The sequence below is a fragment of the Peromyscus californicus genome, unplaced genomic scaffold, assembly GCF_007827085.1.
Source record: "Peromyscus californicus insignis strain IS unplaced genomic scaffold, ASM782708v3 Scaffold_11__1_contigs__length_118956290, whole genome shotgun sequence".
NCBI classification, from domain to species: domain Eukaryota; kingdom Metazoa; phylum Chordata; class Mammalia; order Rodentia; family Cricetidae; genus Peromyscus; species Peromyscus californicus.
Window position 1 is genome coordinate 855,927 of NW_026294402.1, and position 19,120 is coordinate 875,046.

Consider the following 19,120-nt stretch of genomic DNA (forward strand, 5'->3'; position numbering starts at 1 on the left):
ATTTCCCAATTTTGTGGAGTATAGATTTTTGAAGCATGACCTGATGATTCTCTGGATTTCCTCATTGTCTGTTGTTATGTCTGCCTTTTCACTTCTGATTTTGTTTTTTTGGATGCTCTCTCTCTCTCTACTTTTTGGTTAATTTGGATAAGGGCTGTCTATCTTATTGTTTTTCTCAAAGAACCAGCACTTTGTTTCATTGATTCTTTGTATTGTTCTCTTTGTTTCTATTTTATTGATTTAAGCCCTCAATTTAATTATTTCCTGGCATCTCTTTCTCTTGGGTGAGTTTGCTTCTTCTTGTTCTAGAGCTTTCAAGTGTGCTTTTAAGTCACTAGTGTGAGATTTCTCCAACTTCTTTATTTGGGCATTTAGAGCTATGAATTTTCCTCTTAGCATGCTTTCATAGTGTCCCATAAGTTTGTGTATGTTGTACATTCATTTTCATTGAATTCTAGGAAATCTTTAATTTCTTTCTTTATTTCTTCCTCGACATATTGGTGATTCAATTGGGCATTACTCAGTTTCCATGAGATTGTAGGCTTTCTGTTATTTTTGTTGTTGTTGAAATCTAACTTTAAGCCTAGGTGGTCTGATAAGATACAGGAGGTTATTTCAATTTTTTTGTATCTGTTGAGTTTTACTTTTGACCAAGCATGTGGTCAATTTTGGAGAAGGTTCCATGGGGTGCTGAGAAGAAGGTATATTCTTTCGTGTTAGGGTGGAATATTCTGTAGATATCTATTTGAGTCGTAATATCTGTTAGTTCCCTTATTTCTCTGCTAAGTTTCTGTCTGGCAGATCTATCCATTGATGACAGTGGGGTGTTGAAGTCTCCCACTACTAGTGCATGGGGTTTAATGTGCGATTTAAGCTTCAGTAGTGTTTCTTTTATGAATGTAGGTGCCCTTGTATTTGGGGCAGAAAATATTCAGAATTGAGTCTTCATCTTGTCAGGTTTTTCCTGTGATGAATATGTAATGTCCTTTCTAATCTCTTTTGATTGATTTTAGTTTGAAGCCCATTTTATTAGATATTAGGATAGCTACACAAGCTTGCTTCTTAAATCCATTTGATTGGAAAGTCTTTTCCCAGCCTTTTATTCTGAAGTAGTATCTGTCTTTGAATTTGAGGTGTGTTTCTTGTATGCAGCAAATGGATGGATCTTGTTTTCCTATCCATTCTGTTAGCCTGTGTCTTTTTATAGGTGAATTGAGACCATTGATATTAATAGATATTAATGACCAGTGATTGTTAATTTCTGTTTTTTTTTTTTTTTTTTTTTTTTTTTTTTTTTTTTTTTTTTTTTTGGTGGTAGTGTTGTATGTTTCCCTTCTTTGGTATTTGTTTGTGTGGGATTATCTATTGCCTGTGTTTTCATGGGTGTATCTAACTTCTTTAGGTTGGATTTTTTTCTTCCAGTGCTTTCTGTAGGGCTGGATTTGCGAAGAGATATTGTTTAAATCTGGTTTTATCATGGAATATTTTGTTAACTCTGTCTATGCTGATTGAGAGTTTTGCTGGGTATAACTGTCTGGGTTGGCATCCATGGTCTCTTAGTGTCTGCATAACGTTTGTCCAGGACCTTCTGGCTTTTAGAGTCTCCATTGAGAAGTCAGGTGTTATTCTTATGGGTTTGCCTTTATATGCTACTTGGTTTTTTTCCTTTGCAGCTCTTAATATTTTTTCTTTTTTCTATATGTTCAATGGTTTGATTATTATGTGGCAAGGGGACTTTTTTTTTGATCCAGTCTATTTGGTGTTCTGTAACCTTCTTGTATCTTTATAGGCGTTTCCTTCTTTAGGTTGGGAAAGTTTTCGTCTACGATTCTGTTGAATATATTTTCTGTGCCTTTGAGTTGGTATTCTCCTTGTTCTATCCCTATTATTCTTAGGTTTGGTCTTTTCATGGTGTCCCTAATTTCCTGGACATTTTGGGTCATGATTTATTGTCTTTAGTGTTTTCTTTGACTGATGAATCTATTTCCTCTATCATATCTTTAGTGCCAGAGATTTGCTCTTCCATCTCTTGCATTCTGTTGGTTATGCTTGCATCTGTAGTTCCTGTTTGTTTACTCAAATTTTCCACTTCCACTGGGCGGTGGTGGTGCACGCCTTTAATTCCAGCACGCGGGAGGCAGAGCCAGGTGGATCTCTGTGAGTTCAAGTCCAGCCTGGGCTACCAAGTGAGTTCTAGGAGAGGCGCAAAGCTACACAGAGAAACCCTGTCTCGAAAAACCAAAAAAAAAAAAAAGTCCACTTCCAGCATTACCTCAGTTTGTGTCTTCTTTATTGTCTCCATTTCAGTTTTCAAATCTTGAACTGTTTTCTACACTTGTTTAATGACTTTCTTTAAGGGATTTACTGACTTCTCCAAATTTTTGATTATACTTTTCCTCGAATTCTTTAAGGGAAATTTTCATTTGCTCTTTAAAGATCTCTATCATCTTCTTAAGGTCATTTTTAAGGTCGATTTCTTCTGTTTCTTCTGTGTTGGGATGTTTAGGTCTTGATGATGTAGGTTCTGATGGAGCCATATTTTTTTTGTTGTTGTTGACTGTATTTTTGCACTGGTGTCTACCCATCTCTTTCTCTATTTGGTGCAAGTGGTGCCTCTGAGGGAGGCTCTCTTGGTCTAATCAAAACTCTTGGTCCAGTGGGAGCTCTTGGTCTTGTTGATGCCGATGGACTCTTTGTGTTAGTGAGCAGCTCTTAGTCCAAATGGCTCTAGTGTGCTCTGTCTAAGAGAGTAGCTGCAGTCTTAGCACATGATAGGTGGTGGTAGTCTGACCTGTCTGGAGGAGGTCTGCCTCTGTCCACTGGCCTGAAACTGAGACTGCAATGGATGGTGGTGTAGGGGCGTAGGGTTGTGCCCCTGGGCCCAAAGCCTAGGGGCTGGGATGTTCGAGTATGAGGATAAAGACTCACCTCGTAGTCCAATCAGGTCCTGGAAGGCTCTGTATCAGGGAACAGTTGCAATCTCATAATTGTGTTTTTCTTAAAGTTCTATCATATGTATTGTTTTCTTGTGATATACAGAACTTTGGTGAAAGGAAATGAAATATAATTTCCCTGTAGCTACCCAATTACCCAGCAGTAATTATGTACATTAATAGAATATTCATCTTACTTTTGTTTTTAATAAGTAAGTTACTAAAAGAAAATAATACATTTAAAAATTTTAGTTTTGATAGGGTTATACAAGAACAGCTCTTTACTATTCTAATAGTTAGAGGACTGTGATGATCACATACTCATTTTGTTAAGAAATGTGATTTTCATCTTTCTTCAGCATGGAAAGACTTCATGTTTCTTAAAGGAAGCAGGGAAAGCCTTGTAATGGGATTGAAATATCCTCAAATGTCCTTCAAAAGACAGGGCAATAGAAGGGAATAGATGGCAATCGACAAACATGTCGCACAGTCAGTAGTTTATATATTCATCAAGAAAGGAAGGAAGGAAGATGGTTTATTTCTCTTTGCCTGACTCTTAACTCTTTCCATGAAGATACATACATTCATACATATATGCATACATATGCTAGATAATTTAGATGGATAAATTAAACACTACTTGATACTATTAATTTTCCATAAATCCCTTTATTCCTTTCAAAGAATTTCATTTCTACATGCTCACAATTTTTAAAATTACTTTTTGATCCATGTTGCTGTAAAAATTTCTCTTACTAAAGATTTTGTTTTTAATACTCTCCTGTTAATCTCTACATTTTGGTAGAAAAATGATTTCTCTCAGGTAACAGTGAGTGCATAAGTTGTTGCAATATTTTTCAGTGATTGCCTTAAAATAGAAACCTCTTATGAGATTTGGATTTTGAGCAGTTAACAGACTCTGCCTGTTAAAGATGACACCATTAGCAAGGAATACCTTTATGATATCAGTAAGAGATGAGTTTTAATCTGGGCAATTGTACAACAAAGATTCACTTAACAGACTAAATAAAAAAAATTACAGAAAGATTTGTTTAATGTTCTTTATGAAATTAGTAATGTTTCCTTAGTGCTATTGGATAAGTAGCCAAATACTGGATGTCAGAAGAAATTCTAAATATTAGAATGAAAATCAAATATTGATAGAAAAAATGACATTGAATTTTTGAAATTCCTTGAATGTCTTTGCTACCAATTAATTTGTGTTATACTAATCATTTAATATATGTTTAAATTTAATGTAATTTTGTTATAGGATATCTTAACTATCCCTATTTCTGGTGCAATTAAAACATGTTACTATGTTATTAAATGATACATTAATAACCCATATTACTTGCACAAAATGCTAATTTTGTCAATAGCTAAATTAAATGCTAGTTGTTTCGAAATATAAACATATTTACTTTTAGTAGTACAGTTGCTTTAAACCAATTTTTTACTTTTAAAGAATATTGAGTCTTCTACACAAAAATAAGGTTCAGAACTCTGCTTTTAGGACAAAATAATATCACTTGAAATTTGGATGGTATTTAAATAGTTTTCTACCTACCAAGTATAATTAAATAACAGTATATGTATCATAGAGTGCCCTGTAAGAAGCAGCCATGAAGTTCAACCATATTGTTCCACCCTATAGCAATCTCTGATATTTATCCAGTGTCATCAGCTATAACATTAACAAGCAGGCTTCCTAATCAGTGTTTTGAAGGATTCTGTTTTTCTCCATCAAAAACTTCAAACAAGATCAAGCGTTTGTTTAAAATTTCACCCCATATGACTTTATAAAAACGTAGAGGGGAAAATGTGCTTGTGTACACAGATAAGCACTGGAGAAGCCAGGAAAAGCGAAATTCACAGCTGATCTCTCCAAAGGGAGAAGATATTTGTCTGTTGTCCTGGAATGCTGGGGGGAAATGTAGTTTACAGTCTAGTAATCCTTTGCTTCATGCTGTGCCAGGCTCTTCCCATATCACTCAGAATATTATGTGTGTTTATCCCAGACCTTCACTGCCTAAAACTTTGAAAATTGCTTCTAAGACATAAAACTCATGCTTGTAAGAGATGTCTTCTGTGGTTTATAACAGCCTCAGTGACTTCTATGTTATCTTAGGGCCAGTCATTAATATTTACCTCAGTCATTCTCCCTAGACCCTTATCCTGAGCATTGTTTCTAAGTCAACAAGAAACCATCTTAAGGATGAAGCCATATGTACTTTGTAGAGATCTTCAATGTAAACATGTCTTAAGCTTTATTGTATTCATTTGACTGAGTCAATTGTTATCTGAAAACTTTTTTCATAAATTGTGCTGTGCTTAAATGTAGCAAAAAATATATGAGTTGATGTCAGACTCTAGAAGTCCTGGCCCATCACCATACTAAAATCAGACTGAACCTAAACTACCACATAGTCACAGAGGTTCTTTTCCTTCTTCTCACTTGCATGTGTGGGAAGCAAGCAGAAGTCATAGAGCCAACAGAACACATGTCAGTTTATATTCTGCTGACAGATCTGGAGACTTTGAAACTGGAACTTAAAATATTAGGTGACTATTTCTTATTGGGAAAATATTGTTAATTGGGGAATAAGATGAAAGTATGAAAAGGAACTTCATTCACCTCATTTTATTGGCAAGAGGAATATTTTATAATAAAATTAACATTGCCCAATAATGAGAACAGTGGCTTAAATTCCCTTTCAATTAAAACAGTCATTTTTAATATCTTAAAATATAATTTTGTTTGTTTCATTTTGTAGTGGTGCAAGGATTTAATCCAGGGCCTACTATATACTATTTAGTGTGCCAAGCTCTTTCTTTACATTCCTTTTACATTTCCTGAATGGTTTCCTCTCTCCCTCCTGAGTATGGCTGAGCCCTTTTCTCAGCCCACCAAGGTGAGTTCTAAGGAACTTTTCACAAAGGGGCTTCTGACTTCCCCAGACTGAGTTAACAAAAATTCTTCTTTCTTGTGTCTTTTTCTCTTTAACCCTTTATCTTTTAGCATTTTTCCTAATTTCTTTTTTTTATAATTCTTTTTTGTTGTTGTTGTTTCATTTTGCAATACAGTTCAGTTTTACATATCAGCCATGGATTCCCTTGTTCTCACCCCTCCCACCCCCCTCACCTTCCCCCCAGCACACCCCCTATTCCCACCTCTTCCAGGGCAAAGCCTCTCCCATGGACTGAGATCAACCTGGTAGACTCAGTCCAGGAAGGTCCAGTCCCCTCCTCCCAGGCTGAGCCAAGCGACCCTGCATAGGCCCCAGGTTTCAAACAGCTAACTCATGCAATGAGCACAGGACCCAGTTCACTGCCTGGATGCTTCCCAAACAGATCAAGCCAATCAACTGTTTCACCCATTCAGAGGGCCTGATCCAGTTGGGGACCCCTCAGCCATTGGTTCATAGTTCATGTGTTTCCATTCATTTGGCTATTTGTCCCTGTGCTTTATCCAACCTTGGTCTCAACAATTCTTGCTCATATAAACCGTCCTCTTTCTCATTAATTGAACTCCCAGAGATCCACCCGGGGCCTAGCCATGGATCTCTACATCCAGATCCCTCATTCATTGGATGGGGTTTCTAGCACGACAATTAGGGTGTTTGGCCATCCCATCACCAGAGTAGGTCAGTTCGGGCTGTCTCTCGACCATTGACAGCAGTCTATTGTGGGGGTATCTTTGTGGATTTCTGTGGGCCTCTCTAGCACTTTGCTTCTTCCTATTCTCATGTGGTCTTCATTTACCATGGTCTCCTATTCCTTGTTCTCCCTCTCTGTTCTTGATCCAGCTGGGATTTCCCGCTCCCCCAAGCTCTCTTTCCCTTGACCCTTACCCTTCATTACCCCCACTCATGTCCAGGCTGTTCATGTAGACCTCTTCCATTTCTCCATCATTGGGCGATCCTCGTGTCTTTCTTTGGGTCCTGTTTTCCAGGTAGCCTCCCTGGTGATGTGAGTAGCAGTCCAGTCATTCTTGTTCCTCATCTAGTATCCTTCTATGAGTGAGTGCATACCATGTTTGTCTTTCTGAGTCTGGGTTACCTCACTCAGGATGATTTTTTCTAGATCCATACATTTGCCTGCAAACCTCATGATGTCATTGTTTTTCTCTGCTGAGTAGTATTCCATTGTGTATATGTACCACATTTTGTTTATCCATTCTTCAGTTGAAGGGCATCTAGGTTGTTTCCAGGTTCTGGCTATTACAAACAATGCTGATATGAACATAGCTGAACAAGTGCTCTGTGGTATGTTTGAGCATGCCTTGGGTATATGCCCAAGAGTCGTATAGCTGGATCTTGGGGGAGATGGATTCCCAATTTTCTAAGAAAGCGCCATATTGATTTCCAAAGTGGTTGTACAAGCTTGCATTCCCACCAGCGGAGGAGAGTTCTCCTAGCTCCACATCCTCTCCAGCATAGGTGTCTTCAGTGTTTTTGATCTTAGACATTCTGACAGGCGTAAGGTGATATCTCAGAGTTGTTTTGATTTGCATTTCCCTGATGATTAGGGGTGTTGAGCAATTCCTTAAATGTCTATCAGCCATTTGAATTTCCTCTGTTGAGAATTCTCTGTTTAGTTCTATAGCCCATTTCTTAATTGTACTGTTGAGCATTTTGATGTCTAATTTCTTGAGTTCCTTATATATTCTGGATATCAGTCCTCTGTCAGATGTGGGGTTGGTGAAGACCTTTTCCCATTCTGTAGGCTGTCGCTTTGCCTTGTTGACTGTATCCTTTGCTCTACCAATTTCAAGAGGTCCCATTGATTGATTGTTTCTCTCAGTGTTTGTGCTACTGGTGTTCTATTTAGGAAGTGGTCTCCTATGCCAATGCATTCAAGACTACTTCCTACTTTCTCTTCTAGCATGTTCAGAGTAGCTGGAGTTATGTTGAGGTCCTTGATCCACTTGGACTTAAGTTTTGTGCATGGTGATAGATATGGATCTATTTGCAGCCTTCTACATGTTGATATCCAGTTATGCCAGCACCATTTGTTGAAGATGCTTTCTTTTTTCCATTGTACACTTTTGGCTTCTTTGTTCATAGGTGTGCAGATTAATGTCAGGGTCTTCGATTCTATTCCATTGGTCCATATGTCGATTTTTATGCCAGTACCAAGCTGTTTTTATTACTGTAGCTCTATAGAAGAGCTTGAAGTCAGGGATTGTGATGCCTCCAGAGGTTGTGTTATTGTACAGGATTCTTTTGGCTATCCTGGGTTTTTTGTTTTCCCATATGAAGTTGAGTATTATTCTTTCCAGGTCTGTGAAGAATGTGTTGGTATTTTGATGGGGATTGCATTGAATCTGTAGATTGCTTTTGGTAAGATTGCCATTTTTGCTATGTTAGTCCTGCCTATCCATGAGCATGGGAGATCTTTCCATTTTCTGACATCTTCTTCAATTTCTTTTTTCAGGGACTTAAAGTTCTTGTCATATAGGTCCTTCACTTGCTTGGTTAGTGTTACCCCAAGGTATTTTATGTCATTTGTAGCTATTGTAAAGGGTGATGTATCTCTGATTTCCTTCTCAGCTTCTTTGTCCATTTTATATAGGAGGGCTGTGGGGCGTTTACCCAACCACTCCCACAGTTCCCCAGAGTTTTCTTGAGTGCGAGCAGCAGGAAATATTAGATAGAAGGATTTGTTGCATAGAATATTGTGGAGATAAACAGATAGAAAATAAAGGATAGCCTGGAGAGGGCCTGGAACCTATTCCAACGGGCCCCAACTGTCTCTGCCCCAGGGATTTTATAGAGATGCCAAGGGGTGGAGCAAAAGACCTCCTCCCCCAGCACAGCCAAGTGCAGACCATCTCAGACACCAGCACTCAGGTCCGTGGTCCTTATCATCCTCTATGTGGACCTACTGGGTAAAGCCACGAGGAACCTGAGAATGGGCTCCCACAGAGGGCTACTGATTTTTTTTTGAGTTGATCTTGTATTCTGCTATGTTGCTGAAGGTATTTATAAGCTGTATCAGTTCCTTGGTGGAATCTTTGGGGTCGCTCAAGTATACTATCATGTATTCTGCAAATAGGAAAAGCTTGACTTCTTCCTTTCCAATTTGTATCCCCTTAATCTCCTTATGTTGTCTTATTGCTCTGGCTAGAACTTCAAGTACTATATTGAATAAGTAAGCCTCATAGAAAACTCTGGGGAACTGTGGGAGTGGTTGGGTAAACGCCCCACAGCCCTCCTATATAAAATGGACAAAGAAGCTGAGAAGGAAATCAGAGATACATCACCCTTTACAATAGCTACAAATGACATCCTTGCCTAGTTCCTGATTTTAGTGGGATTGCTTTGAGTTTCTCTCCATTTAATTTGATGTTGGCTGTTGGCTTGCTGTAAATTGCCTTTATTATATTTAGGTATGTTCCCTGTATAGTCCTGATCGCTCCAAGATCATTATCATGAAGGGGTGTTGGATTTTGTCAAACGCCTTTTCTGCATCTAGTGAGATGATCATGTGTTTTTTCCTTTGAGTTTGTTTATATGTTGTATTACATTGACAGATTTTCGTATGTTGAACCACCCATGCATCCCTGGAATGAAGCCTACTTGATCATGGTGGATAATTGTTTTGATGTGTTCTTGAAGTCTGTTTGCCAATATTTTATTGAGTATTTTTTCATCAATGTTCATGAGGGAGACTGGTCTGTAGTTCTCTTTCTTTGTTGTATCCTTGGTTGGTTTAGGAATCAGGGTAATTGTAGCCTCATAGAAGGGGTTTTGTAATGTTCCTTCTGTTTCTATTGTGTGGAACAATTTAGAAAGTATTGGTATTAACTCTTCTTTGAAGATCTGGTAGAATTCTGCGCTGAAACCATCTGATGCAGGGCTTTTTTGCTTGGGAGACTTTTAATGACTGATTCTATTTCCTTAGGGGTTATTGGACTATTTAAATAGTGTATGTAGTCTTGATTTAACTTAGGTATGTGGTATCTATCCAGAAAGCTATCCATTTCTTTTAGGTTTTCCAGTTTTGTGGAGTAGAGGTTTTTGAAGTATGACCTGATGATTCTCTGGATTTCCTCAATGTCTGTTGTTATGTCCCCCTTTTCATTTCGGATTTTGTTGATTTGGATGCTCTCTCTCTCTGTCTTTTGGTTTGTTTGAATAAGGGCTTGTCTATCTTATTTATTTTCTAAAAGAACCAACTCTTTGTTTCATTATTTTTTTTTGTATTGTTCTCTTTGTTTCTATTTTATTGATTTCAGTTCTCACTTTGATAATTTCCTGGCGTCTATTTTTCCTGGGAGACTTTGCTTCTTCTTGCTCTAGAGCATTCAGGTGTGCTGTTAAGTCACTAGTGTGAGATTTCTCCAACTTATTTATGTGGGCATTTATTGCTATGAATTTCCCTCTTAGCACTGCTTTTATAGTGTCCCATAGGTTTGGGTATGTGGTGTCTTCATTTTTGATGATCTCTAGGAAATCTTTAATTTCTTTCTTTATTTCTTCCTTAACCCATTGGTGATTCAGTTGAGTGTTATTCAGTTTCCATGAGATTTTAGGTTTTCTGTAGTTTTTATTGTCATTGAAGTCTAACTTTAGACCATGGTGGTCTGATAGAACACAGGAGGTTATTCTAATTGTTTTGTATCTGTTGAGATTTGTTTTGTGGCTAAGTATGTGGTCGATTTTAGAGAAGGTTCTATGGGGTGCTAAGAAGAAAGTATGTTCTTTTTTGTTAGGATGGAATGTTCTGTAGATATAGATTAAGTCCATTTGAGTCATGACATCAGTTAAGTCCTTTATTTCCTGTTAAGTTTTGATTTGGGAGATCTGTCCAGTGGTGAAAGTGGGGTTTTGAGGTCTCCCACTATTAATGTGTGGGGTTTTTTTTATATGTGGTTTAAGCTTTAGTAATGTTTCTTTTACATATGTGGGTGCCCTTGTGTTTGGGGCATAAATGTTCAGAATTGAAACTTCATCTTGGTGGATCTTTCCTGTGATGAGTATGCAATGCCCTTCTTGATCTCTTTTGATTGATTTTAGTTTGAAGTCTATTTTGCTGGATATCAGGATGGCTACACCCACTTGTTTCTTAAGACCATTTGATTGGAAAGTCTTTTCCCAGCCTTTTATTTTTCTGTAGTGTCTATCTTTGAATTTGAGATGTGTTTCTTGTATGCAGCAGAAAGATGGGTCCTGCTTTCATATCCATTCTGTAAGCCTATGTCTTTTTATAGGTGAATTAAGTCCATTGATATTGAGGGATATTAATGACCAGTGATTGCTCATTCCTGTTATTTTTTCTTGGTAATATGTGTGTACTTCTCTTCATTGGGGTTTACTGCTGTGGCTTTATCTATTGCCTGTGTTTTCGAGGGTGTATCTGACTTCTTTAGGTTGGAATTTTCCTTCTAGTGCTTTCTGTAGGGCTGGGTTTGTGGATAAGTATTGTTTAAATCTGGCTTTGTCATGGAATGTCTTGTTCACTCCATCTAAGATGATTGAAAGTTTTGCTGGGTATATTAGTCTAGGCTGGCATCCGTGGTCTCATAGTGTCTGCATTACATCTGTCCAGATCCTTCTGGCTTTCAAAGTCTCCATTGATAAATCAGGTGTTATTCTAATGGGTTTGCCTTTATAAGTCACTTGGCCTTTTCCTTTGCTGCTCTTAATATTCTTTCTTTATTCTGTACGTTTAGTTGTTTAATTATTATGTGGCGAGGGGACTTTTTTGGGGGTCTAGTCTGTTTGGTGTTCTATAGGCTTCTTGTATCATCATAGGCATTTCCTTCTTTAAGTTGGGAAACTTTTCTTCTATGATCTTGTTGAATATATTTTCTGTGCCCTTGAGTTGGTATTCTTCTCCTTCTTCTACCCCTATTATTCGTAAGTTTGGTCTTTTCATGGTGTCCCAAATTTCTTGGACATTTTGGTTCATGACTTTGTTGGCTTTAGTGTTTTCTTTGACTGATGAATCTATTTCTTCTACTGTATCTTCAATGCCAGAGATCCTCTCTTCCATCTCTTGCATTCTGTTGGTTATACTTGCATCTGAATTTCCAGATTGTTTACTTAGATTTTCTATTTCCAGCATTCCCTCTGTTTGTGTCTTCTTGATTTTTTCTATTTCCCTTTTCAGGTCTTGGACTGCTTCCTTCATTTGTTTCATTGCTTTTTCTTGATTTTCTTTTAGTACCTTATTGTTTTCTTCCAGGACTTTATTGTTTTCTTCTAATTTGTTTGCCCTTTCCTCTAGTTGTTTACAGCGTTCTTCCCATTTTTTGGTCTTTTCCGCTACACAAGCCCCTATCTTCTTCATGATGTCATTCATAAGGCTGTTTTCTTCTGCTTCTTCCAATTTTTGATGTTCAGGTCTAGATGTTGGAGTCGGGCTAGGTTCTGGTGATGCTGTATTGCTCTTCATTTTGTTGTATGTATTTCTGCTTTGACGTCTGCCCATCTCCTTGTGGTTCGTTCTTGGTCTTATCAGCCCCTTAGTTCAGACAGAGCTGACAGATTCAGGAAGTCTCTCTTGTCCAGATGGGAGCTCTCTTGTCCAAATGGGAACTCCAGGGCAGGATGGGAGCTCTTGTCCAGAAGGGAAGTCTGGGGCAGGATGGGAGCTCTTGTCCAGACAGGAAGTCTGGGGATGGGCGCTCTTGTCCAGAAGGGAAGTCCGGGGCAGGGTGGGCACTCTTGTCCAGAAGGGAAGTCTGGGGCAGGATGGGAGCTCTTCTCTCTCTCTCTCTCTCTCTCTCTCTCTCTCTCTCTCTCTCTCTCTCTCTCTCGTCCAGAAGGGAAGTCTGGGGCAAGATGGGAGCTGGGGGCTGGTCTCTAAGTCTCAGGAAGTGTCTGGGGTCTCGGAGGGATGGGCGCTGGGGCAGGGCATGGAGATTGCAGGGTCTGCAGAGGGTCTTGGAGAAGGACTAGAAGGGAACCTGCCTAGTGGCCAGAACCTGGGGCCAAGTTGGGCAGGTCTTCCCCGGAGTGGCTGGTGCCCAGGGATGGGGTCCGGGCTGAGCCAGGGCACTCACCTCTGTCCAGAAGGGAAGTCTGGGGCAGGATCATTTTTCCTAATTTCAATTAGCAATATTTGACCTTTTTGAGACAGGGTTTTAATATACAGCCCAGGCTAACTTCCAGCTTGGGATTTTCCCATCCTGAGTGCAGAGGGCACACCTGTGTTTGTTTATTATGATATCTTTCCCATTCATTTAAAACTCCAGAACAACAAATAAACTCTTCATTTTGTTCTTTTCATAACCTGAGTATTCAGCAGAGAGTTTGTGATTGAGGCTAGACTATCAGTATTTCTTATAAAACAGTTAACAGGCATAAAATTTCACAGTAGTATGATTGCTTTGGGCATCTTCTGTGGGGATGTGGTAAAGACATGGGTGAGGAAAAACATGAACAGTCAGAGAGAGGGGCAGTGGACAGCTCGTGATGTGGTATCTGACTGGTTTTGTTTCTGTTTTCTGAATTTTCACTGGAAAGTGTAGGGTTTGGCAAATGAGACTAAATCTGAGATTTTGTTGTTGTTTAATTTAATCTGAAGAGTGTTTTAGGTTTACTGAGATTTTCTGGAAAATCTCAACGAGGCCTCTCATTTCAATTTTCATACTCTTTAGAGTGTACCGAACCCAGAACCAGAGGACCTAGAGTCTAGAGCTGTCCCCAACACTAATTTGCCCTTTTCTTTATGCTGTTCTGGACTTTAATTAATTTCAAACAAAGTGACTAGACTAATAAACTTATGGTGACCTTTCAAACTTAACATTCTTTCCTCACTAAATTCAAGATAGGCCTGGCTAGTTAAGCCTTCTATTTGTAAAAAGTAGGAGGAAGAATGTTTTCCCAAAATGTAGTTGTTTATGAGCTCCAGTTGATAAATAATAATATTGTGTGAATAATTGAATCCATTGACAGCTTGACATAGAGTTCTAGGTAGTTGCGATTTTGACATCAGCTATAAATCCTGAAGTTAATATGTTTTTAAATAAACCTTGAGAACAGACATTGTTTTTATGAACTTCCTCATAAAATTGAAGTCTACCATGTTTCATCAAAGCTTCAGTCTGGTTAAACTATCCCCAGGTTTGTTTCTGCTGTTTTTGTGATTATTTGCAGGAGTGTTTAGAGTAAGTTTTCTCAACTTTGGTGTTCTAGATGACTCTTCAAAGGAGAAGGAGGTTTTCCTTTGAAGGTCTATTACTATTGCTGGTAGCAGCTCCTCATCTCAGGCATAAAAACTAAAAATGTCTTCAGATATTGCCAAATGTCCAGGGAGTGACACTAATGACCCCAGTTGAGAGTTATTGGCCTAATACAGAATAATCTTTTTTCACACACAAACACACAATCCTAGGATATGTTCACTGACTGAATGTGAATATTATTGCTTGCTTAGCCCATTCATGTATAATTAAAATCTGCCAGAATAGATCTAACTCTGCATCAATGTCAAATGCATCTCTTCACTTTGTTTTCCTGGTAGATGTTCTTGGCACATCTTGAATGGTAATCAGTGTCTTCCATAAATACAGGACACAATTCCAAGGAAACCTCTGCAAGTCCTTACAAGACAAGCAAAGGAAAGTAGACTATGATGACTCAGCTTCTAAGTTCCCAGTTCTGTCTTCTTAGAACTCCCCAATACTTCCCAGATTAGATAATTCAACTAATCCTTTTCTGTTATAGAGAAAAGACAGGTCTATGCAGTGGTGTGTGTGTCAGAGGGGGTACATTTTATTGCTAATTTAGTTTTCTAAGGAATTTATTTTTAAAATGCAGTTTTTTCCTCTTTCCAAACTCCAAGAATGCCCTTTGTTTTACCATCATCATTCTTGGATTATAATGATTCTTCTTCTGAAAACCTTTTTAAACAGCAGTGGTTCTTTTAAAAGGAAGCCAAGGTCTTCACTGAAGTTGTGTCAGGTGAAGTGTTTTTGTTCCACAGATGCTACCGAATAATGGAGCTATGAAATTTACTAATATTAGATTCACTCCTTCCTTTCTCCATTTAAAACAATCACACTGTAATCATTGGTCCAAACTTATGTCAGTTGTAAGGACTGGGTGTCACTTGAAGTGTGGAGTACACAATGTAAAAATAAAAACAGCCTTTTAGGAAGTAAGCAAAAGAGAGACAGAGAGAGAGAGAGAGAGAGAGAGAGAGAGAGAGAGAGAGAGAGAGAGAGAGAAAAGAAGAAGAAGAAGAAGAAGAAGAAGAAGAAGAAGAAGAAGAAGAAGAAGAAGAAGAAGAAGAAGAAGAAAAAGGATGAGCAAGAAGAGGAGGGGAGAAAGAAGTAGGAGGGAGAAAAGGAAGAGGAGGAGACAGAATATATTGCTAAGTTTAGAAAAAATGCTCTACAATTATGTTGTCTGTAGGGACATTTGCATATCACATTTCCCCCTTTAAAAACATTGAACACCTGTCATCAGAAGTAGGTGCCTATTTTTCAGATAGTTTGTTTTCTTAAAAATTAGCTCACATTTGAATCCAGCCAATGTGGAGCATAGAGGCAGAATTACCACTCTTTATATCTTACTATCTTATGAAATGAACACCCAAGACATGAACTAGACACGTGTTTTTGTAACACTGGATCCTTAGCACTGGAAAGTGGTGAGGCTTGAGAGCTAGAGAACAAATAAGATTGGTATTGTGCTTGTCTAGCTTCCTAACTAGAGGTCCAGGGAGGGATGAATGAGGAATACATTCCTAGTATTAAAAATATGTAACTGAGCATCTGGGGAGATCAGTCAGGCTAGAGGTGACATTCAGAATACTGGAATCAAGGATTGCACAGAAAACACCAGAGATCTATCTCCCCAGTGTCTTCCACAAATATTCTGCAAAGCACTAACTAGTCCATGTGAAGAACCAACTTTCACCATGAAGGGAGAGAAGAGAGAACAACCAAAAGAATGGAAAAAAAGTATCTGTTTTTTAGTTTAATATTTTAAGAATTTCATACATGAATACTATTTTTATATTATTTCTACCCTTTCTTCTTTTCCCCTCCAGTTCCCCCTATGTTTTCCTACTTCCTCTCAAATTTATTATTATTATTTTAGGATTATCTTAGTAGTATTATTTTAGTATTATCTTAGTAGTATTATTTTATCTTAGTAGTATTATTTTAGTATTATCTTAGTATTCTTATTTTACACACAAACACACATACACATGAGGTAGATGCTTTCTGCACACTCTGTCAACATTATTATGGGGACAATGGGAAGATCTGACATTTCCCTGAGCCTGACCTATGAAGGCATTGCCATTCCAAAGGGTCTGAAGCACTGAGGTCCTTGACATAGCTGTGTTCATGTCAGCAAAGCACATTCACTCAGGACTTCATCCACTGCCCGTGCCAGGCAGCCTTCAAAAGGCTGTAAATTCCCTGTATAGGTGATACCACTTAGAATGTTATTGCCTTATCTATGAAAGAATAACTAGGCCTTCATGAAACACTTATAAATCTTAAAGCAAGAACACAAAGAAACAGTGTCTAAGTCATTTAATTGCATTCCAGAACAAAGCTCAAAAATATTTGTGAGAATCCAGCACTCTACAAGGTCACTTCATGATGTCTGGCACCTAATAAAATGTATCTAAGCATGGAGAAAGCGGAATGATGACTCATCATGACAATAATCAATCCATAAAAAGTGATGGATATAGAACTGAAGCAAATGCTGACAGAATAGAGCATTCAAAATAGTTTAAAGCATAGTACATATGCTTAAAATTTAAGTTGGCATCTGGAAGATAAAAGAAAATATCCCAAACTTAACTTTTTTTTATTTATTTTTTATTGAAAAATTTCCATATTTGTAAAATGAAAGTAATATTTTTTTAAATTTATTTTGCAATACAATTCAGTTCTACATATCAGCCACGGATTCCCTTGTTCTCCCCCCTCCCGTCCCCCTCACCTTCCCCCCAGGCCCCCCCCATTCCCATCTCCTCCAGGGCAAAGACTTCCCCACAGACTGAGGTCAACCTGGTAGACTCAGTCCAGGTAGGTCTAGTCCCCTCCTCCCAGGCTCAGCCAAACAATCCTGCATAGGCCCCAGGTTTCAAACAGCCAGCTCATGCAATGAGCACAGGACCCGGTCCCACTGCCTGGATGCTTCCCAAACAGATCAAGCCAATCAACTGTCTCACCCATTCAGAGGGCCTGATCCAGTGGGGACCCCTCAGCCATTGGTTCATAGTTCATGTGTTTCCATTCGTTTGGCTATTTGTCCCTGTGCTTTATCCAACCTTGGTCTCAACAATTCTCACTCATATAAACCCTCCTCATTCTCGCTAATTGGACTCGCAGAGATCCACCCAAGGCCTAGTCATGGATCTCTGCATCCAGATCCCTCAGTAGTTGGATGAGGTTTCTAGCACAACAATTAGGGTGTTTGGCCATCCCATCACCAGAGTAGGTCAGTTCGGGCTGTCTCTCGACCATTGCCAGCAGTCTGTTGTGTGGTTCCAAACTTAACTTTTAAGGAGAAAAAAATACAGTATCTGGCAATGAGAGCACATTAGATTAAAAAAGATTTGCAAAAGGAAAGATAAGCCAATTTGAAGACAGCAGTAGAAATCCAAAAATAAACAAAGAGAATGTCCTCTTAAATGAACAGGTCATCAGGGATCTTTGTAAAAACTGCAAGCATCTAAACACACATGTAAGCAGAGCCTCAAAAAGGGAAAAATGGACAGAAAATCTTAATTATGAAAAGTTTCTAAATTTCATGAAAATTAAATACTGGTGGATTGAAGGGCACAGTAAGCCCAAAGCATTAAAAAATAAAGGAACACCAAAGGAAGTCACAACTAATTGTGACTTTTAATATATGATTTATAATTATTTAAAGTTATTAAAGGAAAAGTACATAAAAGTAGCCAGAAGAAAACATATATGTTATGTTCAGAGCAATTAACTTAAATGGTAACTGCATAGAGATTTTTCATAAAGCTGCAAAGTGCTTTCAACTTTTGTATTATCTCCCTACATCCTATGAGTTGAATATTGAGGATGCTCCTAATTGTGCCAAAACATGGAGGAGAAGCACAAAGTAATGGCCTGGTCCTTAGTTAAAGAAGAGCTACCTTCACAATCTACACCACTCACTTGGAAAATGATAGACAGACAAATAAAAGGTGATTTTTATTACATTTTCATTTATTGATTCGAGGAGGATGCCATGATGTGTTTGGAAGTTTGGAGTACTATTTTCAGAAGTTATGTCTCTCCTACCTTCAGACAAAATTAATACAAGTCATTCTACCAGAAAGACAGTCTTTTATTTTTTCAATAATTTCAAATGCTAGCCTATAGTATTCATGTTTCTGGTACATATACATGCATGGAACCTTTTTTGAAAGGTTTGTTCCATTTATCTATTTCATTCTTGAATGACACCCATCCACCAATTAGGTGTGCTTATACGCAACTTCATAGCTGGTGGGACAAATACTCTGATATTTTCATTTTTCAATAAAGTATCTTGACACTTCGTACCATATTGAATTTCCAAATAAAGTTAAATCAGTTTTTTTGTTTGTTTCTTTGGTGGTTTTATTTTTGTTTTTTATGTGGGTGGTATTATCGGGAACTACAACTAGGGCATTTGTTTCAGTCTGTCGGTCTTATCATGAGTTAATAAGTTCAGAAATCTTCAGTTCCATATGACACTCTCTCTCTCTCTCTCTCTCTCTCTCTCTCTCTCTCTCTCTCTGCCTCTCTCCTTACCTTCTATTTTGTCTCCTAGCTTCAGTTTTTTGGTTCTATACCATACTGATAGAACTTTATTGATTCCTTCATGTTTCACTGTGTAGCAATTCTATATTGAAGGTTTCTTCAAGTCTTGAACCACATTAATCTTTTTCAGGTACAGTGGCTAATTTATTCATTGTAATAAAATCTTTGGCTCAGTCAAGAGTTAGTCGAATTTTTTGTAATGCCATATTAATGTATTGGAGAGTCAGGCAATTTATTCCACATTCATGACTTACTTGTAGAGAGTTTCCATTGCTTTAGGTATTATTCTGTATATTACTGAGCATTCAGCACTAAGAAAATAGGTACATTCAATATTTAAAACAGATATAAACATTTCATTCACAAGTGCAATTAATTCCATGAGGTGGAATAATAGGTCTTCATGTGGAAATAATTTGATGGAGGATACAAAGAATAA

The 19,120-nt window shown here is 38.0% G+C and overlaps 1 protein-coding gene across 4 annotated transcripts in view; it reads left to right on the forward strand.

The window, feature by feature from the left end:
• Gucy1a2 (guanylate cyclase 1 soluble subunit alpha 2) overlaps positions 1-19,120 on the forward strand; it is a 479,074-nt gene that overhangs the window by 265,702 nt on the left and 194,252 nt on the right. The gene's annotated exons all lie outside the window — the stretch shown is intronic.